This window comes from Trachypithecus francoisi, unplaced genomic scaffold (assembly GCF_009764315.1).
Source record: "Trachypithecus francoisi isolate TF-2019V2 unplaced genomic scaffold, Tfra_2.0 Lachesis_group8, whole genome shotgun sequence".
Classification (NCBI taxonomy): Eukaryota; Metazoa; Chordata; class Mammalia; order Primates; family Cercopithecidae; genus Trachypithecus; species Trachypithecus francoisi.
Window position 1 is genome coordinate 18,777,415 of NW_022681473.1, and position 23,007 is coordinate 18,800,421.

A 23,007-nucleotide genomic window follows, 5' to 3' on the forward strand; every position below is an offset into this window, starting at 1 on the left:
GGAGATGCCCCTCTCCCCATTTACTTTTATTTACTTTTTTAACTCTCTGGAGCACCCCTAAAACATGGCATTTCTCCTGGTTCTTTAAATAGACAACCTAGGAAACTTCCTGGAGAAAAATTTAGCAATATTTATCAAAACCTTGAAATATTTATGCTCTTTGACCCAGAAATTGCACTACTAGGAATTTATCCCATAACTCATATGTTTCAGGCTTCCCCAACCCATGGGTATAAAGGGCCGCACTCAAGTGTTACCTCTGCAGAGGAGCCCTGACCACCCCAGCTACAGTGCTTCTCCTCACCCCCACTTTTTTGTCTTTCTTCAAAGTACTTGCCTCCAGGTGAAATGATAGCCTGTAACTGTCATAGAAGGTGAGTCCCCTGATAGCAGGGATTTTTCTGTTTTGCCCCTGCTTTATGTCCAGTGACTAAAATAGCACCCAGCACATTGTAAGCCGGCAACAAAGATTCATCAAAGAACGAATGAGCTTATGTTACATAAATACCTCAAATCCCAAGACTCTGAACCCTCATCGGCTTGGCTGGCAGCAGGTCTAGTCTTTTACAAATTTCCCACGCTTTCACACTGCCAAGGTTCCTCTAGAAGTTTCCGTAAGTTTGTCCCTGTCATTGCTCTGCACTGCTGCCAGGAAGTGGAGGGAGACATTCAGTCATGTCCCTTGAGACCAGATTCCACATCCCCTGGTCTCCCTGGCAGCCTCCAAGGAGCAGTTCCTACCATGCCACCTGCACCTGCTGGCCTCCACAGCCACAAGTGCTGCTGCCTCTTTATCATGTTGTTGCTGGTCATGCCAAGAGCTTAGCTCACCGCTTGCAGAGGCAGCTTCAGGCCACAAGTGGCCTTGGTTTCAACCTCTGCCCTTTTGTACAGGCAGTGAGGACCCCCAAATTTTGTCAAGTTCTGCCAGGGAGAGCGTTCTGTAACAAAGTTGCCTGGATCTCAACATGCTACAGCCTTTTCCATGCACCCCAACAAGCAGACATGTCCACAAGGCACCTCCAGACTCAGGGCTGCGGAGTAAAGGGGAGTACACAAGGTGTATCGGGAATCTGCCTTATCTCCCAGCCTCAAGCCCTGCACCTGGGTCTGATTCAGCCTGAGGGAGCTTGTCTCTTCTTCAGCAGTGAGTAGAGGGCTGGGGAGTGGCACATCTCAGAATCAGACTCTCTGGGTTGGGAAGGGTGGGGAAGAGAGACAGAAGAACCCCACCCCTACTTCCTTGAAAACACCTGCCCAGAGTGAGTGCATTCTTCCAGGCTTACTCCTCTGTCCTGAGGGTTCTTCTTTTGCAGTCTGGACTCGGTTTTGTTGTTGTTGCTGCTTTCTTTTAATCAACTTTATTGAGCTGTAATTTACACACAATAAAATTCACCCATTTTAACTGTACAGTTCAAAGAGTTTTAACAAATGTATAAATCCATTTAACCACTACTACATTCAAGATACAGAACATTCCCATCTTCCCAAAAGTCCCCTTCAGTCCCTTTGTGCTCAGTCTCCCCATCAACCTCACCGCATCCCAGGCATTGATTTGTTTTCTGTCTCAATAGATTAGTTTTACCAGTTCTAGAATTTTCTATAAATGACATCACGTTAAATGTTCTCTTTTGTGTCTGGCTGTTTGTCACTCAGCATATTTTTTGAGATTCTTCTATGTTGTTGCACGTATTGATAGTTCATTCCTTTTCATTGCTGAATAGTATTCTATTGTCCGGATATACTGAAATTTGTTCATCCATTCTCCTATTGATGGACATTTGAGTGGTTCCAGTATTGGGGCTGTCACAAATAAGGCTGCTATGAATATTCGTGTACTCATGTTTTGGTGGACTTTTTTTTTTTTTTTTTTTGCTTTGAATAAATATCTGAGACTTGAATTGCCAATCAAATGGAACGTGTATATATTTAACTTTATAGAAACTGACAAACTGTTTTCCAAAGTGGCTTTACCATTTTGCGTTCCTGCCAGCATCGTATGAGCATTTGTTTGTTCTACATCCTCACCAGTATTTGGTACGGTCAACTAAAATCTATTTTTATGTTCAGACCTTCCAAGTCTCATCTTAGATGCAAATGGATTTATAAATCACCCATTGCACTCACCTCATGAGTCCCAGTCTTTTTCTTTTTTAAAAAATTTGTAACAGAGTCTTGCTCTGTTACCCAGGCTGGCGCGCAGTGGTGCGATATCGGCTCACTGCAATCTCCACCTCCCAGGTTCAAGTGATTCTTGTGCCTCAGCCTCCGGAGTAGCTGGGACTACAGGCATGTGCCACCTCAGCTAATTTTTGTATTTTTAGTAGAGACGGGGTTTCACCATGTTGGCCAGGCTGATCTCGAACTCCTGACCTCATGTGATCCTCCTGCCTTGGTTTCCTAAAGTGCTGGGATTACAGACGTGAGCCACCATGCCCAGCCCACGAATCCCAGTCTTAAATGCAAATGAACCTGCTAGACAGAGGGAGGTTTGGTCTAAATCCTATCATCAGCCTTGTCTAAGTTCCAGTTTCTGCCCATTTATAGCTCAAGTGAAATCATCAGATAGATACATCCATTTATATGTTCTCAAGGATGTTCATTGAAGCCTTGTCTAGAAACAGTGAAAAAAAAACTAGAAATGATCCAAGTGTCAAAAACTAATAGACTGCTGATTCTAGGACTAGGGTAGGTAATATACAAGATAAACCTGTAGCATCTTGTAGTGCCAGAAGGTAAGGAAAGCACAAACAAATACTCAATTCACAGTGATAGGAGTATGTCAAAGGAATGCAGGTGCCAAATTGAAGAGCTCCCAATGGCTAAAACGAGACCAGTTTGAATAAGCCAATAAAGTAGTATTAGATAGTACTGATATTAATGACTGAATAGATAAATAATTCGGGGAGAAGAGACAATGCAGTAGAAGTTAAAATAATGTTTGTAGATACCCTGTCCTCAAGAAGGGAAGCAAAACTCCCACTCTTTAGGTGTGGGCCACACATAGTGACATTCTTCCAAAGTGGTCAGTGTGGAAAGGGAATAAGAAGAGCCACTTAGAAGAATCACTTCAACTTGGGAGGCAGAGGTTGCAGTGAGCCGAGATCGCGTCACTGCACTCCAGCCTGGGTGACAGAGCGAGACTCTGTCTCAAAAAAAAAAAAAAAAAAAAAAAGAAGAGTCACTTTACAGTGGAGAAATGTGCAAACACTACCCTAGCCAGGTGATCAAGGTTAACATCAATCGTAATAAGTCATATTGATACTGTGGGCCCTTTGATATGATGTAATGAAAATGGCAGTTTACCTCTGTAGGTCTTCCTCCTAAAACATATACCTCCAGTCTAATTATGAGAAAAAATCAGACAAATCCCAACTGAGAAACATTCTACAAAATACATGATGAGTACTACTCAAAACTGTCAAGGTTACCAAAAATAAGGAAAGTCTGAGAAACTGTCCCAGCCAAGAGAGGCGTAAGGAGACATGACAACTAAATGTAAAATGTACCTGGAAGGGACCTTGGAACAGAAAAAGGACAGTAGGTAAAACTTAGGAAATTTGAATAAAGTATGGGCTTTAGTTAAATAACAATGTATCAATATAGGTTATTGATTATAATAAATGTACCACACTAATGTAAGATGTTAGTAATAAAGGAAACTGGGTATGAGGTCTATAGGAACTCTCTGTACTATATTCATATTTTTCTGTAAATCTAAAACTGTTCAGAAATAAAAAGTTTATTTAACCCCCTCTCTCAATAGTGGACTTCCTAAATAAATTACAGTAGCTTCATTAAATGGAGTATATTACAGCCTTAAGGTGGATGCAATAGATATTTGTATGTGCATCAGAAAATATTCATGACTGGGCACAGTGGCCCACGCCTGTAATCCCAGCACTTTGGGAGGCTAAGGCGGATGGATCACCTGAGGTCAGGAGTTCGAGACCAGCCTGGCCAACAAGGTGAAACCCTGTCTCTACTAAAAATATAATAATTAGCTGGGCATGGTGGCAGGCGCCTGTAATCCCAGCTACTTGGGAGGCTGAGACAGGAGAATCGTTTGAATGCAGGAGGTGGAGGTTGCAGTGAGCTGAGATTGTGCCATTGCATTCCAGCCTAGGTGACAAGAGTTAAACTCAGTCTCAAAAAAAAAAAAAATTCTTAAACCATTGTTAAAGTGAAAAAAGTCAGTTACAGAATAATACATATGTCACAATCTAATTTTAAAAATAGCTGTTCATATGGGAAAAGTGTAGAAGGCCAAATCAACATGCTAAGAGAAATTGTCTATAGGTGAGATAATTTCCAATTGTTTATTTTTCTTTTTACTTACCTCTATTCTCTCTTTCTCTCTCTCTCTTTTTTTTTTTTTTTTTTTTTTTTTAGACAGGGTCTCATTCTGTTGCTCAGGCTGAATGGAGTACAGTGGCATAATCACAGCTCACTTAGCCTCAACCTCCTGGGCTTAAGTGATCCTCCCACCTCAGTCTCCTGAGTAGCTGGGACTACAGGCATGTGCCACCATGCCCAGCTATTTTCGTATCGTTTTTTTAGAGACGGGGTCTCGTCATGTTGCCCAGGCTGGTCCAAACTCTTGGGCTCAAGCAATCAATTTGCCTGTCTCGGCCTCCAAAAGTGCTGGGATTATAAGCATGAGCCACCGTGCCCAGCCTATTTTATCATTTTTAAATGATGGCTTACCTCTATGACAAAGCCACAGCCAACATCATACTGAATGGGCAAAAGCTGACAGCATTCCCTCTAAGAACTAGAACAAGACGAGGATGCCCACTCATACCACTCCTATTCAACATAGTACTGGCAGTCCCAGCCAGAGCAATCAGGCAAGAGAAAGACATAAAGAGCATCCAAATAGGAAAAGAAAAAGTCAAACTATTTCTCTTCACTGATGATATGATTCTATACCTAGAGAACCCTAAATACTCTGCCAACAGGCTCCTGGAACTGATAAATGACTTCAGTAAAGTTTCAGAATACAAATCAATGTACAAAAATCAGTAACATTTCTATACGCCAATGTTTTAAGTTGAGAGCCAAAACAAGAATACAGTCTCATTTTCAATAGACACACACACACACATGCACGCACACACACACAAACCTACAAATACCTCTAACAAAGGAGGTGAAAGAGCTCTACAAGAAGAACTACAAAATACTGCTGAAAGAAATCGTAGATGACACAAACAAATGGACAAACATTCATGCTCATAGATTGAAAGAATCAATATTGTTAAAATGGCCAGACTGCCCAAAGCAATCTACAGATTCAGCACTATTCCTACCAAACTACCAATGTCATTTTTCGCAGAATTAGAACAAACTATTTTAAAATTCATGTGGAACCAAAAAAGAGTCCGAGTAGCCAAAGCAATTCTAAGCAAGAAGAACAAAGCCAAAGGTATCACATTTCCTGACTTTAAACTATACTACAGGGCTGCAGTAATCAAAACAGCATGATACTGGTATAAAAACAGACACATACACCAATGGAACAGAATAGAGAACCCATAAATAAGGCTGCACACCTACAGCCATCTGGTCTTTGACAAAGTCAACAAAAATAAGCAATGAGGAAAGGACTCCTTATTCAATAAATGGTGCTGGGACAGTTAGTTAACCGTATGTGGAAGAAAGAAACTGGACCCCTACCTTTCATCACATACACGAATTAACTCAAGATGGATTAAAGATTTAAATGTAAGTCCTCAATCTATGAGAATACTAGAAGAAATTCTAGGAAACACCATTGAGGACATTGGCTTTGGGAAAGAATTTCTAAGTCTTCAAAAGCAATTGCAACAAAACCAAAAATTGATCATTGGGGCCTAATTAAACCAAAGATCTTCCGCATGGCAAAAGAAACTATCAACAGAGTGAAAAGACAACCTACAGAATGGGAGAAAATATTCACAAATTATGCATCTGACAAAGGTCTAATATTCAGAATCTTTAAGGAACTTAGAGCAGTTCACAAGCAAAACCCAAATAAACCCATTAAGAAAGCGGACAAAATACATAAACAGACACTTCTCAAAAGAAGACATACAAGTGGCCAACAAACCTGAAAAAATGCTCAGCGTCGCTCATCATCAGAGAAATGCAAATCAAAACTACGGTGAGACACCGTCTCACACCAGTCAGAATGGCTATTATTAAGAAGTCAAAAAAACAACAGAAGCTCATGAGACTGTGGAGAAAAGGGAATGCTTATCCATGGTTGGTGGGAATGTAAATTAGTGCAGCCCCTGTGGAAAGCAGTTTGGAGATTTCTCAAAGCACTTAAAACAGAACTAAACTGGCATTCAATCTAGCAATCCCATCACTGGGTATATATCCAAAAGAAAAGAAATCATTTTACCAAAAACATACATGCGCTTGTACGTCTATTGCAGCACTATTCACGATAGCAAAAACATGGAATCAATTTATGTGCCAGTCAACAGTGGACTGGATAAAGAAAATGTGGTACATATATACCATGGAATACTACACAGCCGTAAAAAGAATGAAATTATGTCCTTGGCAGCAACATGGATGCAGCTACAGGCCATTATCCTAAGTGAATTAATGGAGGAACAGAAAACCAAATACTGCACATTCTCATTTATAAGTGGGAGCTAAGCATTGGGTACTCATGGACATAAAGCTGGCAATGATAGACACTGGGGACTCCTAGGGAGAGAGGGAGGGGGACAAGAATTGAAAAACTGTTGGGTACTATGCTCACTACCTGGTTGATATCATCAGTCGTACTCTAAACCTCAGCATCATGCAATATACTCATATAACAAACCTGTGCATGTACCCTCTGAATCTAAAATAAAAGTTGAAATTATAAAATAAATAAATGTAAACAAATAAAAAATGAATGAAATAAATGATGGCTCAGTGTATCATGTATGATGTGTTAGGCAGCATTTTCAGATGACCTCCAACGAGCCTTGCCTAATCAATCCCCTTCCCTTGAGTGTGTGGGGGACATGTGCATATAAGGACTGTCACTCCTTTGATGGGTGACATTATATGACAAAGGTGAGAGGAGTTTTGCAGATGTAATTCAAGTCCCTTGCCTGAGACTGAAGAAGATGCTGTGGATCTTGAAGAAGCACACTGCCATGAGTCTATAGCTACAAAAAGCTGAATTCTGCCAACAACTGCCTGAGACCCCAGCCCTAGCCAGTATCTGCATTGCAGGTTTGTGAAACTCACTGGGGAGCCCCCAAGCTATGCTCAGACATCTGCCCCAAGGAAACAGCAAGAAAATAAATAGATGTTGTTTAAGCCACAACGTTTGTGATAATGTGTCACGCAGCAGTAGAAAACTAGTATAGATAATGAAAAACAATAATAAAGGAAGGGAAAATCAACTTAGGACAAATAGAATGAGATCATTTCATTTCCAAACACACAAAAATGCTTTTCTTATCCAGCACCGTGGGCCTGTTTGGTGGATTTCTGTCATTCAAAGCATTCATGGCTCCTGGCTCCAAAGTTTTTCAAACTACCCAGGTAAAGTTGTTTGTATTCTATGCCAATGGCTTAATCAAACCAAAAGAGGCTGGGCGCGGTGGCTCATGCCTACAATTCCAGCACTTTGGGAGGCCGAGGCGGGTGAATCACCTGAGGTCACGAGTTTGTGACCAGCCTGGCCAACATGGCAAAACACCGTCTCTACTAAAAATACAAAAATTAGCCGGCTGTGGTGGCGGGCACCTGTAATCCCAGCTCCTTGGGAGGCTGAGGCAGGAGAATAGCTTGAACTTGGGAGGTGGAGGTTGCAGTGAGCTGAGATTGTGCCACTGCACCAGCCTGGGAGACAGAGTGAGACTCTGTCTCAAAAAAAAAAAAAAAAAAAAAAAGATCAAACCAAATGCTATGAATAAAAGTACAAATACTCTTACATTATATATAGCTGTCATGTGGTAAACCCAAGAAAACATGAAATAACTTAGCTGTAAAGGAAGAAGACAGAGAAAGCTATTAGAAAGCCTGTTCTTTCTTCCCTCCAAAATGGAAAAATCTCTTTTTAAAAAATAATACATGATCATTATTTTAAAACTCTAACAATACAGACAGCATGAAAGAACACTCTTCTAGGAAAGTCAATTTTAAGATTAGGAAATCATTGAGAGGGTGAACTATTTTATGTATGCGAAAGAGGGAAAGGAAACGGCTTGAGATCCTGCACAGGGGCTGGGCCCTGAGTCCTCGGTGGCCCCCATAAAAGCTGCCATCACTGTGCTGCGGTCATCATTCTTTAACATCTGCACAAGTCCTTTTTAATGTCCCAAACGCCTTCTTGTTTGTTAAGGCCTGGAGCGAAGAGATGGAGTTTGTAAGAAGAATGAAGTGAGAAGCCGGTTGTCCCCAGAAGGAGTCCACGCCAGACTCTTGCTGGGGCTGGCTGACCTCCATCTGTGCTTCCCACACCCATCCCCCAACCTCCCTGAACTGTCACCTAGGCAGGCAGTGTGGCTACCCTAGGCTGGGAGGGGTGCCCTTCTAGGAGTCATCAAACTGCGCCTTTGAAACCTCAGAGTATCATTTTGACTTTAAAAGGAGCAGAAAAAGAAGGGCTCTCTGAAGTGTGATTGAAGAATTAAAGATAAAGCTCTCTATCCAAAAATATTTCAATGACTGCCTTTCACTGTGCTCTAATTCCACCATTAAAGAGTCATCTGGGGGGGATTTTGAAGGCTTTTCTGTTTTTAAGAAGCCCTTAATAAATGTAAACATCCCTAGGAGACGTAACAGGGAGTTTGACACCTCAGAAAGGATTAGATACAACCCATTGATAGTAAGAGGATGGCTGAAGGGTGGAAAGAAAGCGAGATGAAGGGCCAATTTCCTGGGAGAGGTGGTGGAAGGACAGCTTCTGCCTCTCTCACTGCCCTATGTAAATAGGAGGCATGTGTGTGGCCAGGCGCCCCTCCTGCCTCTACTTCAGACATCACCCAGGATTGTGATGCACTTGCCCACCGGCCTCGAGCATCCTTCTCAACACAGCTCCCCAGGGTGCCACTAGCGGTTAGCTGGGGCAGGCTATGGGGATGAAGCTGCCCTGTCCTGTGGAACAGGTCCTGGGCAAGGCTTGGCTACCTGGAATGAGCACTTGAAACAGTCATCTCAAGATGCGGGGCAATAGTTGAGATTTTGTGGTGCAAGATGCCATGTTATGATAATGTTAGCAACCCCCTAAGTATGGTTTATAACACAATATCATCTCATTTAATTCTCACACTGCCCCCCAGCCCACGAATACATCACCAATCTCTTGGTGATGTCTGAAGTGGAGGCAGAAGGGGTGCCTGGCCACGCACATGTCTCCTATTTATACAAGGCAGGAAATTGGCCCTTTATCTCGCTTTCTTTCCACCCTTCAGCCACCCTCTATCAACACTTTCATGAAACAGACAAATAAGAAAAGAGTCAGCTAGCTCATGGTGGTACCAGGATCTCCATCTGAGTCTCTTCACACCAAACTTGTATTCTTTCCTGACCACCCCCCCGCCCCCCGCGCCAGATCCTGACCCAGGCACAGTGTTGCAGATCTAATGTGGGTAATAGTGGAAGAATAGCACATATATAAATAGGTAAACCTCCCCAGTATGGTTCCCACCTCATCACCCATCACTGACACAACCTGGCTAACTAACCTCACTGCCCGTAATTCCTATGTTCCAGAATCTCACGGACATCAAAAACCAAAAACTTAAAAAATTCATAGATAACTTTTTGTTTTAAAAACGTAAACCATTCCAAAGTACACAGAGTAAAGGTAAGTCTTCCTTCGCCCATCCTTACCACTCCAAACCACTTTCTAGGCTAATCATTGTTAACAGTTTGCTAGACATCCTTCCAGACAGTTTTCTATGCATTTATATTCATGTAAATGTAAATATTTGGGCTAGGCGCAGTGGCTCACGCCTGTAATCCCAGCACTTTGGGAGGCCGAGGCGGTTGGATCACCTGAGGTCAGGAATTCAAGACCAGCCCAGCCAACATAGTGAAACCTCATCTCTACTAAAAATACAAAAATTAGCTGGATGTGGTGATGCGCGCCTGTAGTCCCCCCTACTTGGGAGGCTGAGGCAGGAGAATCGCTTGAACCTGGGAGGTGGAGGTTGCAGTGAGCTGAGATTGCTTCACTGCACTCCAGCCTGGGTGACAGAGTGAGATTCCATCTGAAAAAAAAATATATATATAAATATATATCATATATTTATATTTATACTTATTGTATATTAAATATTAATTATATATTAAATACAGATTTGTTATATATTATATATAATATATATTTATATATTTATATATTTAAATATGCAGGTTTTACAATGTATACCAACAGGACTTTCCTATACACATTGGTCTGCCACTTTTTCACTTTACGCTGTCTTGGGGACTTTTACATTTAAGTGTATATAAATTTGCATCATTCTTTTAACCTACTTCCCCAGTCTTCAATAGTATGTACATAGTCTTCTTTCTACCAAAGGACATTTATGTTATTAGCAGTGTTTCAGTTTTACAAACAATGCTGCAGTGAACAGTATTGTAATTGCAATCTCTTGCGCATGAGCCAGTATTTCTCTAGGATAAATAAACTAGAAGAGAAATTGCTAGGTTAAAGAGTATATGTATCAGTTCTAGTAGCTGGAAAATTAAAAAAGAGAAAAAAAGAGTACATGCAGTTTATATTTTGATAGATGCTGCCAAGACCACCCCCAAAGCTGGTACCATTACATTTCTACCAACAGGGTCTAAGAGTACCTCTTCCCCCATCTTTGCCCACACAGGATATTATTAATCTTGAAAATCATTGAATAGGTGAACACTGATATCTTATTGTTTTAATTTGCATGTCACTGATTATTAGTGAGATAGAACAATAGGCATTGCTTAAGTTTCTCATCTCACTTAATCTTTCAGCAAGAGGTTGACATCCTCCCTAAAATGCCCACCTCTTCTTGGCTTCTGTGAGCCCCACACCACTCTTGGCTTTGTTTCTATCTATACCTCTGACCTCTCTCAAGCAGTCTCCAGTCCTGACTCCTCCTTCCCTGGCTTTAAATATTGGTGCTGCACAACACTTGATCTTAGCTACTTCCTCCCTCTCCACCAAACACCCAGGCCTCTCCATCTACATTCTCTCCTCTGAAAACCTCATTCAGACCCATTGAGACTTTTATTTATTTTTTATTTTTGAGACGGAGTTTTGCTCTTGTTGCCCAGGCTGGAGTGCAATGGTGCGGTCTCGGCTCACCGCAACCTCTGCCTCCCGGGTTCAAGTGATTCTCCTGGCTCAGCCTCCAGGGTAGCTGGGATTACAGGCATGCGCCCAGCTAATTTTGTATTTTTAGTAGAGATGGGGTTTCTCCATGTTGGTCAGGCTGATCTCAAACTCCCAACCTCAGGTGATCCTCCCACCTTGGCCTCCGAAAGTGCTGAGATTACAGGCATGAGCCACCTCGCCTGGCCCATTGAGGCTTTAAATATTATCTGTACACCAATGACTCCCAAATTTTATCTCTATCTTTGCCTCTCCTCTTGCTGTACACCTGGCCATTCCACATCTCTACTTGGATATCTCAAGAGCATTCCAAAACTGAACTCAGGAGTTTATTCCCCCAAATTACTCTTTTTTTAGGGTTCCCAATTCAGTGATTGTTTCACCAACCTCTGGTTGCTCAGCGAGAATCTTGGGAGTCATCCTGGACTCCCTCCCCATGACTCCAGTATCCAATTCATTCCAAGTCCTATGGGCTCCATGTCCTAAGTGTGTCCGGAGAGTATCCCTTTTTTTCTGTCTCCACTGTTCCCATCTCCCCAGAACTTTTGCAAGGGCATCCTAACTGGTTTCCCTGAATCCATGCTTGCCCTTAGCCAGCATGTTCTCTACAATATAGCCAAAATGATTTTCAGAAAGCAAATCTGATTATGTCATTCCCCTGTATGAAGATACAGCCACAAACTTGTTAAACACAAAATTATTTACCAAAAGAAAGAAAGGATGAAAAAACTTAAATATTCACAGATATCAGATTGGGCCAGGCATTGTGGCTCATGCCTATAATCTCAGCATTTTGGGAGGCCAAAGTGGGAGGATCACTCGAGTCCTGGAGTTCAAGGCTGCAGTGAGCCAGGATCATGCCACTGTGTTCCAGCCTGGGCAACAGAGTGAGACTTAGTCTCTAAAAAAACAAACAAACAAAAAAATTTAATAAAGTAAAAGATACGGATCGGTTAGACACACTTAGTACATCCATTTGACAAAACACTATGCAGTTATAAAAAACAAGTGTAGTTCTGGCAGATGTTAAGAATCAGATAAATGCTATTATTTAAAAACCTAGAGCAGTGGTGTCCAATAGAAATATAACATAAGCCTCATATATAATTTAAAATCCTTTAGTAGTCATGTTTAAAAAACTAAAAAAAGTTAAATCAATTTTCATAATGTTTTAATATTTCAAAAATTTAGCATTTCAACATGCAATCAATATAAAAATTGTTATTGGGGTGTTTTACATTCTTCTTTCACACTAAGTCTTCAAACTTGAGTATGCTTTTTTCGGGCGGCGGGGTTTGAGGGTTTTTTTTTTTTTTGGATACAGAGTTTCACTCTTGCTGCCCAGGCTGGAGTGTAATGGCGCAATCTAGGCTCACTGCAACCTCCACCTCCCCAGTTCCAGTGATTATCTCGCCTCAGCCTCCCAAGTAGCTGGGATTACAGGCACCCACCACCATGCCCAGCTAATTTTAGCAGAGACAGGGTTTCACCACATTGGTTAGGCTGGTCTCAAACTCCTGACCTCAGGTGATCTGCTCCCCCTCAGCCTCCCAAAGTGCTGGGATTACAGGCGTGAGCCACCGCGCCGGGCTCATATTTTTTTTTTTTTTTTTTAAGAGTTATGCAGGCCGGGCGCGGTGGCTCAAGCCTGTAATCCCAGCACTTTGGGAGGCCGAGGTGGGCGGATCACAAGGTCAGGAGATCGAGACCATCCTGGCTAACACGGTGAAACCCCGTCTCTACTAAAAAATACAAAAAACTAGCCGGGCGAGGTGGCGGGTGCCTGTAGTCCCAGCTACTCCGGAGGCTGAGGCGGGAGAATGGCGGGAACCCGGGAGGCGGAGCTTGCAGTGAGCGGAGATCCGGCCACTGCATTCCAGCTTGGGCGACAGAGCGAGACTCCGTCTCAAAAAAAAAAAAAAAAAGAGTTATGCATTTATTTTCATGTGTAAGAAGACAACCATAACTGCCACATGAACATGATTGCTCAGCACAAGGCTAAAGTCAGAAGTGAGTGAAAACAAAATAGCATGTTGACTTAAGTGACATAACAGAACAGGAGACCTTTGGTTATGATAAAAAATTGTGCAGGTGGTCTGTGAATGCAGAAGTTCGGGGCTCACTGTTCCAGGCTTAGGGCAAGACTCTGTGCTCCGGGCTGAAGCCCCGGGGGTTCTACAGAGAAGCTTACCCAGTCCATGGCCCCTGTGACATTCTCCCAGGAGCCTGTGGTACAGCGAGACCCCAGGGAGGAAAGCACATTCTGTTTAACTTGTCCATGCCCTACAAAATGTCTTAGAAGTGATGAAGCAACGACGATGATTCTCTTTCAAAGGGAAGAAGAACCTTCTAGATGTGGCATTGAGGAGGCAGTGGTTACAAGACAGGCTGGGCTACAGGGCCCAAGTGGGACTGGGGGTCATAACTAGGGGACTGAAGGGACATCTCTCCTGGAACTGTCCTGGAGAAGTGCTTGTGTGTGTTTGGGGTGGGGTGGTGCATGGCCCCTCTCAAGGCTGCAGGAGGCACACTCGGCCCTGTGCCCAGCATGCAACAAGCTCTCACCCTATGCCTGCTGACTCACTACAGCACCCGGGAGGAGGTGCCAGAAGGCAGATCGGGGGCTGCTGATATCCCGGGGTATCTATGGGCCACCCTCTCCTTCTAGGCCTGGGCCCCAGCCTCACTTTAGCACCACACATTCCAGAATGGGGAAGTCCATGGCTGTGTCCCCAATGGGTCCCATTCTTGTATGTGTGCGAACCAAGGGGAGGTGTTTGCTATTACACTCTCTCCCCTAAATACAAAGAACGTTGATTCCCATCATTTCAACCTCAGTATTTTCTTTTCTTTCTTTTTTCTTTTTCTTTTCTTTCTTTCTTTCTTTTTTCTTTCTTTCTTTCTTTCTTTTTTTTTTTTCTTTTATTATTTTGAGATGGAGTTTCACTCTTATTGCCCAGGCTGGAGTGCAGTGGCACAATCTCGACTCACTGCAACCTCTGCTTCCTGGGTTCAAGCCATTCTCCTGCCTCAGCCTCCCTAGTAGCTGGGATTACAGGCACCAGCCACGATGACCGGCTAATTTTTTGTATTTTTAGTAGAGACGGAGTTTCACCGTGTTGGCCAGGTTGGTCTCGAACTCCTGACCTCAGGTGATCCACTTGCCTTGGCCGGGATTATAGGCGTTTGCCACCGTGGCCAGCCAACCTCAACATTTTCAAAAGCAATTTTTTTTGTTTTTGTTTTTGAGATGGAGTCTCACTCTGTCACCCAGGCTGGAGTGCCGTTATGTAAGCTCAGCTCACTGCCACCTCTGCCTCCCACGATCAAGCAATTCTTCTGCCTCAGCCTCCCAAGTAGCTGGGACTACAAGCATGTGCCACCACGTCCAGCTAATTTTTGTATTTTTAGTAGAAATGGGTTTCGCCGAGCTGGCCGGGCTGGTCTTGAACTCCTGACCTCAAGTGATCCTCCCACCTCGGCCTCCCAAAGTGCTGGGATTACAGGTGTGAGCCACGGCGTTCAGGCTAAAAAGCACTTTTTAAGGGACTTTGGAGCTTTTACTCAAACAGCTCAACCGTGCAAAGCCATGCTGGTTTCAGCACCCCGACCAGACAGCTACAGTCAGTGCTAGGGGTCCAAGTGTCCCCCGCAGAATTCCCCCAGCTTTTCCCTGGAAGTGGGGTAGGACCAGCAAGGAAATCTGGGGGTCATGGTCCAGGAACCTTCTGGTGCCCAGAGGGTAGAGGAGGAGTGGAAGTTCTGAGGGCGCTCAGCCCCGCTGTGTCCTAGACAGGCTGCGCCAACTTGCAGGCTGGTCCCCGTGGAGGCTCAGAAGGAAAGTGTGCAAGAGCAGGTCAGGAAGGGAAACCAAGTCAGAGAAGGGCCCCAGCCGGGGCTAGTGGTCCGCTCACTGCCTGACACCGGTGGGCACTCTAAGCAGCACCCCGCAGCACTCTGCTTCAGGTGGCACGCCTTGCAGAAGAGACGGTTGTTGAGGGGGTAGCAGCCGTGGTCCGTGGGCTAGATAGACAGGAGGATGCTGCAGTCCTCATACCTGTAGCAATTTTCATGGAAATTTCTTCCAGTGCACTCGATTTTGAAGACATCTTTCCCATCCCGAGGAATGATGAGATTCTCACAGATGCTGCAGATGGGGGCAAATTTCCTGTAGAAGTTGTTCAGGTAGTACACCTAGTTCTGGCTGCCCGGGGCAAAGCTTTTGTCCCCGATGCACCGGGCGCAGGTCACACACGTGAAGCAGGAGGGGTGGAAGGCCTGGCCCGGGGCCCTGATGATGTGCTTCCGGACCACCTCGCCACACTTGCTGCACTTCTGCAGCGTGTCCTGGTAGCAGGGTTCGTAGAGGGGTCGCGCATCCTTCTGGTAGAAGCTGGCGGTGGCAGGTACGGCACCTGAAGTACTGGGCATGGTACTGCCTCTTCATGGCATCCACAGCCAGCTCTTGGGGGAACACAGTCTTATGGCAGAAGCCACGGATGTCTGTGGACGCCTCTCTCTCAACAAGCTCTGCTGGGGGAGGCGGCAGCTCTTTTTCCATGGCCCTGAGGGGATCCGGCCCAGGCTGGACCGAAGGGCCCTCCGCTGGGGCCTGTGGTGGGGATAGGGACAGGGGCAGGTGCAGCTGCTCTAAGTCCGCAATAAGTGAGGCCCCCATCGGAGCAGGAGCCTCCTCTTCAGAAGGCAGGTGCACCGGAGGGGACGGTGAAGCGGGTGGGAGGAGGTCCAGGTGGGACCTAACCATCCAGGACAGGAGGAGGGGGTGGACATCCCGGGCGGCCCGCGCCCAGGCGGCTCCGACTCTTCTGTATTTTACACTTACAGCATATCTCAATTCAGACACTAAGTTTTCATCAAAAATACTTATCTCTGAAGATTTAGGTTTTATAAAGTAAATCTACAGTTGAAAAGCAGATTCACATACCTACATTGTTCCAAAATGCTTAAAAGTTTTCCAGTAACTAAGTCAAACATCAGTTTTTAATTTTAAATATCAAAGATAAATAACATTGTCTAGGGAGAGTGGCTCATGCCTGTAATCTTAGCACTTTGAGAGGCCAAGGTGGGAGGATAACTTGAGGCCAGGGGTTCGAGACCAGCCTGAGCAACAGAGCAAGACTCCATCCCTACAGAAAGAAAAAAGAAAAATTAGCCAGGCATGATCGTGTGTGCTTTATAATCCCAGCAACTCAGGAGGCTGAGGTGGGAGGATCACTTGAGCCCAGGAGCTGGAGGCTGCAGTGAGCAATGAATGCAACATTGCACTCCAGCCTGGGCAAGAGTGAGACCCTGTCTCAAAATAATAATAAAAATAAATTTAGCTCTTCACTGGCAGTAGCTACATTTCTCCTTCTCCTTCTTCTTCTTTTTTATACAGGGTCTCACTCTGTCGCCCAGGTTGGAGTGCAGTGGTGTAATCACAGCTCACTGTGGCCTGGATCTTCTAGGCTCAGATGATTCTGGCATCTCAGCCTCATGGGTGGCTGTGACTAGAGGCACACATCACCATGCTCAGCTAATTTTTTGTATTTTTAGTAGAGACAGGGTTTCACCTTGTTGCCCAGGCTAGTTTCAAACTCCCAGACTCAAGGGATCCACTCCCACTCACCTCAGCCTCCCAAAGTGCTAGGATTACAGCAGTGGGTCACTGTAGCCACATTTCAAGTGCTCATTTGCCACACATGGCTGGTGGCTACTGTATTTGTTGAATGATACATTTCTAGAGCAATTTTAAGACTGAAAGTTCCCTGATTCATTTATAAACTTTGCAAACATTATTATAAAAGTCCTTCAAAGGATAAAAATATTTCATCCTTATCTTTCTTGGAAATAAATGACAAATAAATATTAGCAAATTAAATCAAGGAATACTTTCAAATAATCATAGCCAAATAGAATATATATATATATATATATATATATATATATTTGAGATGGAGTCTTGCTCTGTCACCCAGGCTAGAGCGCAGTGGCATGATCTCAGCTCACTGCAACCTCAGCCTCCTGGGTTCAAGTGATTCTCCTGCCTCAGCCTCCCAAGTAGCTGGGATTACAGGCACCTGCCACCACACCTGGCTAATTTTTGTATTTTTAGTAGAGACCCGATTTTGCCATGTTGGCTAGGCTGGTTTCGAACTCCTGACCTCAGGTGATCCTCCCGCCCCTGCCTCCCAAAGTGCTGGGATTACAGGGGTCAGCCACTTCACCCAGCCAAATAGAATATATTTAAGAAATGAACAAATGATCCTTTCTGAGTTTTCCTATTGGTATAAGAAATCCCATTTACAATCAGCATAAAAAATAAAATACATATAAATAAGCTTAACAAAAATGTGCAAGATATTTATGAAGACATGATAAACTTTGCTAAAGGGCATAAAAGAAGATGAAAAGTGGAGAGGCACAGTCCAAGATCCTGGGAGGAAAGACTAAATATTGGTAAAGATGTGAAGTCTTCTAAAGTTAATCTATAAGTTTAATGTAAGTCAAATCAAAATGCTAAAGAAAACATTCATTGGTGGGTGGAGGGGACTAGTTAAACTAATCCTAATGTTTATCTAGAAGAATAAACAAATAAAGAATAGCCAAGAAAATAACGAAGAAAGAATAACTTGTGCTACCTGCTATGAAACTGTAGTGATGAAAAACATTGTGGTACTGGAGCAAGAAAAGACAGATCCATGGAGCTAGACCCATGAATTTAGGAGAATTTGGTAAATAATGAAGATGGTATTTCAACTTGATGGGGAAAATATTGATTATTTAATAAAAGTTGTCCGTACATCGGATATCCTTTGGAAAAAAAGCAAAGTTATCTCATACTATACTCCTAAATAAATTCCAGATAGTTTAAGGATTTGGAAATAAAACAAATAAAAACTCAAAAGTTCTAGGACATAGTAGTGGATTGCATTTTAAAAGAATGTGGGGACCGGGCATGGTGGCTGATGCCTGTAATCCCAGAACTTTGGGAGGCCAAGGCAGGTGGATCACGAGGTCAAGAGATCGAGATCATCCTGGCCAACATGGTGAAACCTCTCATCTCTACTAAAAATACAAAAACTAGCTGGACATTGTGGCACGTGCCTATAGTCCCAGCTACTTGGGAGGCTGAGGCAAGAGAATCTCTTGAACCCAGGAGGCGGAGGTTGCAGTGAGCCGAGATTGTGCCACTGCACTCCAGCCTGGCAACATAGCGAGACTCGGTCTCAAAAAAAAAAAAGAGAGAGAATTTGGGGATAGGGAGGTCTTTTGGTAATGTGGTGTTAAGCCACAAGTCATAGAGGAAGTGATTGGCAGGTTTATTTCAGCACGCACTACTGGTTACCAGTAAGATATAAGTAAAAATCTACTGGGACCTTCTGGGAGAGAATTTCCTCTCCGATGAAAATAGCAGATCTGTGAGACGGCAAAAAAATTCCTTGTCCTTATTCTCCTTTTTTAAAAATCCTTGTCCTTCCTAATCAGAGTACGAGGATGTGATATTTAAAGGTGTAGCAGGCATTTTGTCTCACTGAGGGGAGGCACTGTCAACATACACTAAATGGCAAATCTGAAGGACATACAGAGACTGATGTCATCTCTGAACCACCAGACCAATCCTGTGACCGCTTACTTCTGAATTTCAGGTTAATTAAACAGCTAATATTGTATGGTTTAAGGCCATTACTTGGCTTTTTGTTTGCTCAGGCTGGTACAAATACATAAAAATACACTTTAGGAGGCTGAGGTGGGTGGATCACTTGAAGTCAGGAGTTTGAGACCAGCCTGGCCAGCATCATGGAACCCTGTCTCTACTAAAAATACAAAAATTAGCCGGGCGTGGTGGCACACACCTGTAGTCCCAACTACTCCGGAAGCTGAGGCAGGAGAATAGCTTGAACCCGGGAGCCAGAGGTTCCAGTGAGCTGAGATTATGCCACTGAACTCCAGCCTGGGTGACAGAATGAGACCGCATTTCAAAAGAAAACCCACCAAACATATAAAAATGAAAACTTTCTATGGCAAAAGATACAATGAACTAAGTGAGAAAAAACAATTTCAACATAGATGTCAAGGTTAATAGCCTTGATATAAAAAGGACTTTTACCAATCAATAAGAAAAGAAGAATGCTTTTATAAAATAAAATAGGCAAAACACATGAATAGTTAATTAGGTAATTCATAAACTAAATTGGACAAATAAAGATGTAAAAGCATGCTTCAACCTCACTGATAATCAAAGACTTACAGATTGAAACCGAAATGAAATCTCATTTTCAGCCATCTTACTAGCAAAGATAAAAAAGTGATAATGGCCAATGTTGGAGATGGTGTGGAAAATCAGTTTATCTTACACATATTGGTGAAATGTAAATTGGTGCCATTTTCTGGAGGACGATTCATTAATATGATTAAATTTTAAAAGATGTATCCTTTTTTTCTCAGCAACTCTTCTTCTAGGAATTTTTTTCTAAAGGAGTAATCAGATATGTGACCAAGAAGCATACACAATGATGCTTACATCATTATAAGGAGCATAGTATTCCTTATAATAGTGAAAAATTGAAAAAATAATAATTCCTTATAATAGGTAAAAATTGAAAAATTAGAATATGTTTCCAACAAGAAGTGATTGGTTAAATAAATTATGGTCCATTTATTCAATGGAATAGAATTCAATGTAGCCATCAAGAAGGATGGTGCATTCTTTTCGGCTCACTGCAGCCTCTGCCTCCTGGGTTCCAGTGATTCTCCTGCCTCAGCCTCCTGGGTAGCTGCGATTACAGGCGCATGCCACCATGCCCAGCTAATTTTTGTAGTTTTAGTTGAGACGGGGTTTCACCATGTTGGGCAGGCTAGTTTCGAACTCCTGACCTCAGGTATCCGCCCACCTGCTGGGATTACAGGCATGAGCCACTGTGCTCGGCCACATGATGTATTGATGTGGGAAGATACTCATGATCTAGTGTTAAGAAGGAAAAAGCGGTTTACCAAACACTATCCAACGATGTGTTAGGGTTCTGTCTATATAAATGTATGTTTACACATACATAAAAACTTGAAGGATTTTAAAAAATTAATAGTGATTATTTTTAGGAAGTGGGATTATGAGGGACTCTACTTCTCTGTATTGGTTAAATATTATACATATATCAGAAAAACAAAGTTGATTCCAGTTTAGAAAATAAAATGTTTCCAGAAGAAAATGCAATAATGCGCAAAGAAACATAACATGCTGCCAAGTTAAAAAATAGGATATAAGTCAGCGTTACAGTAGGGTTATTTGCACAGTGAGGCTAATTTGATTGAAAATTATCTGGAAAGTTGTAGACCAAAATATTAACAGTAATTATCTCTTAGGGGGGATGTGGTGGGAATTTGAATCGTTTTTATTTTTTTGGTCATACTTCAGTGTTTAAGAAGTGTTTTTAAAGATATTTGAATTGCTTCTACAAAAAAAGTTACTCATGGAAAACAAAAAAAAGGGGCCAGGCGCGGTGGCTCAAGCCTGTAATCCCAGCACTTTGGGAGGCTGAGACGGGCGGATCACGAGGTCAGGAGATCAAGACCATCCTGGCTAACACGGTGAAACCCCGTCTCTACTAAAAAATACAAAAAACTAGCCGGGCGAGGTGGCGGGCACCTGTAGTCCCTGCTGCTCTGGAGGCTGAGGCAGGAGAATGGCGTAAACCCGGGAGGCGGAGCTTGCAGTGAGCCGAGATCCGGCCACTGCACTCCAGCCTGGGCGACCGAGCTAGACTCCATCTCAAAAAAAAAAGAAAACAAAAAAAAGAAAGCAAAGAGAAAGATAGCAAGGGAGGGGAGGAGGGAAGAAAGGAGGGAGAGAGGGAGAGAGGGAGGGAAGAAGGAAGGGAGGGAGGGAAGGAAGAAGGACAAATTAATTCTGACTTGGACCAAGCCCTCTTGGAGGCTGGCTAGGCTCCTGAGACGCCTACAAGATGTATGTTGATTTGATGACATTAAGTACAAACCCGATATTTATTCAACTTTTTGGTCTTTTGTCCTGCCACAAAGGGTTTGAGGGAACGCAAAACATATGATAAAACAGAACATTACAAACAAAAACATTTCAGGATCAAGAGAAGATAGCGATGTACTAGAGAGACAAGAATTGGGAGGAAGCAGAGTCGTACACACTTAGGAAAGTTGAGCTGCCAGGTGAGCTCCCCTGAGATTCCACAGTCCTGGGAGTCCTCTGCTCAGCTGGTTGGAGACCTGTAGTATCTGAGATTCTGCACAGGGTGAGCCCAGGAAGAGGATAATTTTGTAGATGCATTTAGACACATTGTGGATGTCTGTCCAGCCCATAACGACTCCTTGTCCCTTGCATGGAAAAGGGATCTTGAGGTCTAACAGTTAAGTATGCCGGTTGAACGTCTCTCCTAGACATTCCAACCCGGGTCTGAGAGCTGGCCGCAGTCTGGCTGGCCACTTGGGGTGGCTACACAAAGCCAAGCGCACCTCTTAGTTGGGGCCTTAGAGCCCACTTTCCACGAAGAAAATAAAGAAACAAGGTTACAAAAAAGTTGGTATATTTTTTATGTTTATATCGAACAAATTAATGCTTTTAACACCGAAAAACATAGTGCAACAAAAATGTTCTGTTCACAAGATAATTACAGGATTTATTAAAAATATTAATTCATGGTGCACTACAGGCGGTGTACTGCAGAGCCAAGGGGCTGTGCCAACCTCCTCCCCTCCCGCCATAGGCCCCTGAGGCTGGGGTGAGCAAGCCGAGGAAACTCAAGTGCAGCTGGCAGCAGCCAAACGTGGGGTGTCGCTGCTTCCACGGATTCCTGGGGAGTCCATCTTCCAGGGTTTGGCACCCGGTCCTTCTGGGCCCACTGCCCCTGCCCTGCAACATACCCTGATATCCTTCCAACGAGGTCCCTTCTTCACTAATTCCACTTGACACGGATTTCTACCATGGCAAGCAAAAGAACTTTGCCTGAAAGAACCTGCAGTCATCCTAGATTCTTTTTTTTTTTTTTTTTTGGAGACAAGTCTTGCTCTGTCGCCCAGGCTGCAGTGCAGTGGCGCAATTTCTGCTCACTGCAACCTCTGCCTCCTGAGTTCAAGCAATTCTCCTGCCTCAGTCTCCTGAGTAGCTGGGATTACAGGTGTGTGCCACCATGCCTGGCTAAGTTTTGTATTTTTAGTAGAAACGGGGTTTCACCATGTTAGCTAGGCTAGTCCTGAACTCCTGACCTCAGGTGATCTGCCCGCCTTGGCCTCCCAAAGTGCTGGGATTACAGGCATGAGCCACCATGCCTGGCCCCAGATTCTTATTTTTCAGGGGAGGTGTGTTTTTCCCCTTGTGACCAATTCTATTCCCAGGGAGAAAGACAATTTTCAGCTTCCGTCGTCCTAGACTGCAGTGAGTTCATGCATATTCTCCCAAGGTGGAGGAGGATTGTTTAAAAGATGCTGAGTGGCAGGGAGAAAAATGTCACCTAAACATCCCTCTGCCATGGAAGGAGAGGTTTGCCTGAGCCTCAAGGACGTAGGTTCAGACAAGGGCAGTCCTGGCTGCCTTACCGCGAGATTTCCTGGAGCTGGAGAATGTCACGGAGCTTTGGGGTCCTCCTTCATCCTTCAAAGTGTCTCTTACAGTGGGTTTGTCTTAAAACTAGTTTCAGAGGTGAGGGAAAGAAGGT

General features: G+C 43.6%; 1 pseudogene; it reads right to left on the reverse strand.

The window, feature by feature from the left end:
- Positions 1–15,154: 15,154 nt before the first annotated feature.
- On the reverse strand, positions 15,155–22,318 carry LOC117081276 (annotated as a pseudogene).
- Between the last annotated feature and the right edge of the window lie 689 nt (positions 22,319–23,007).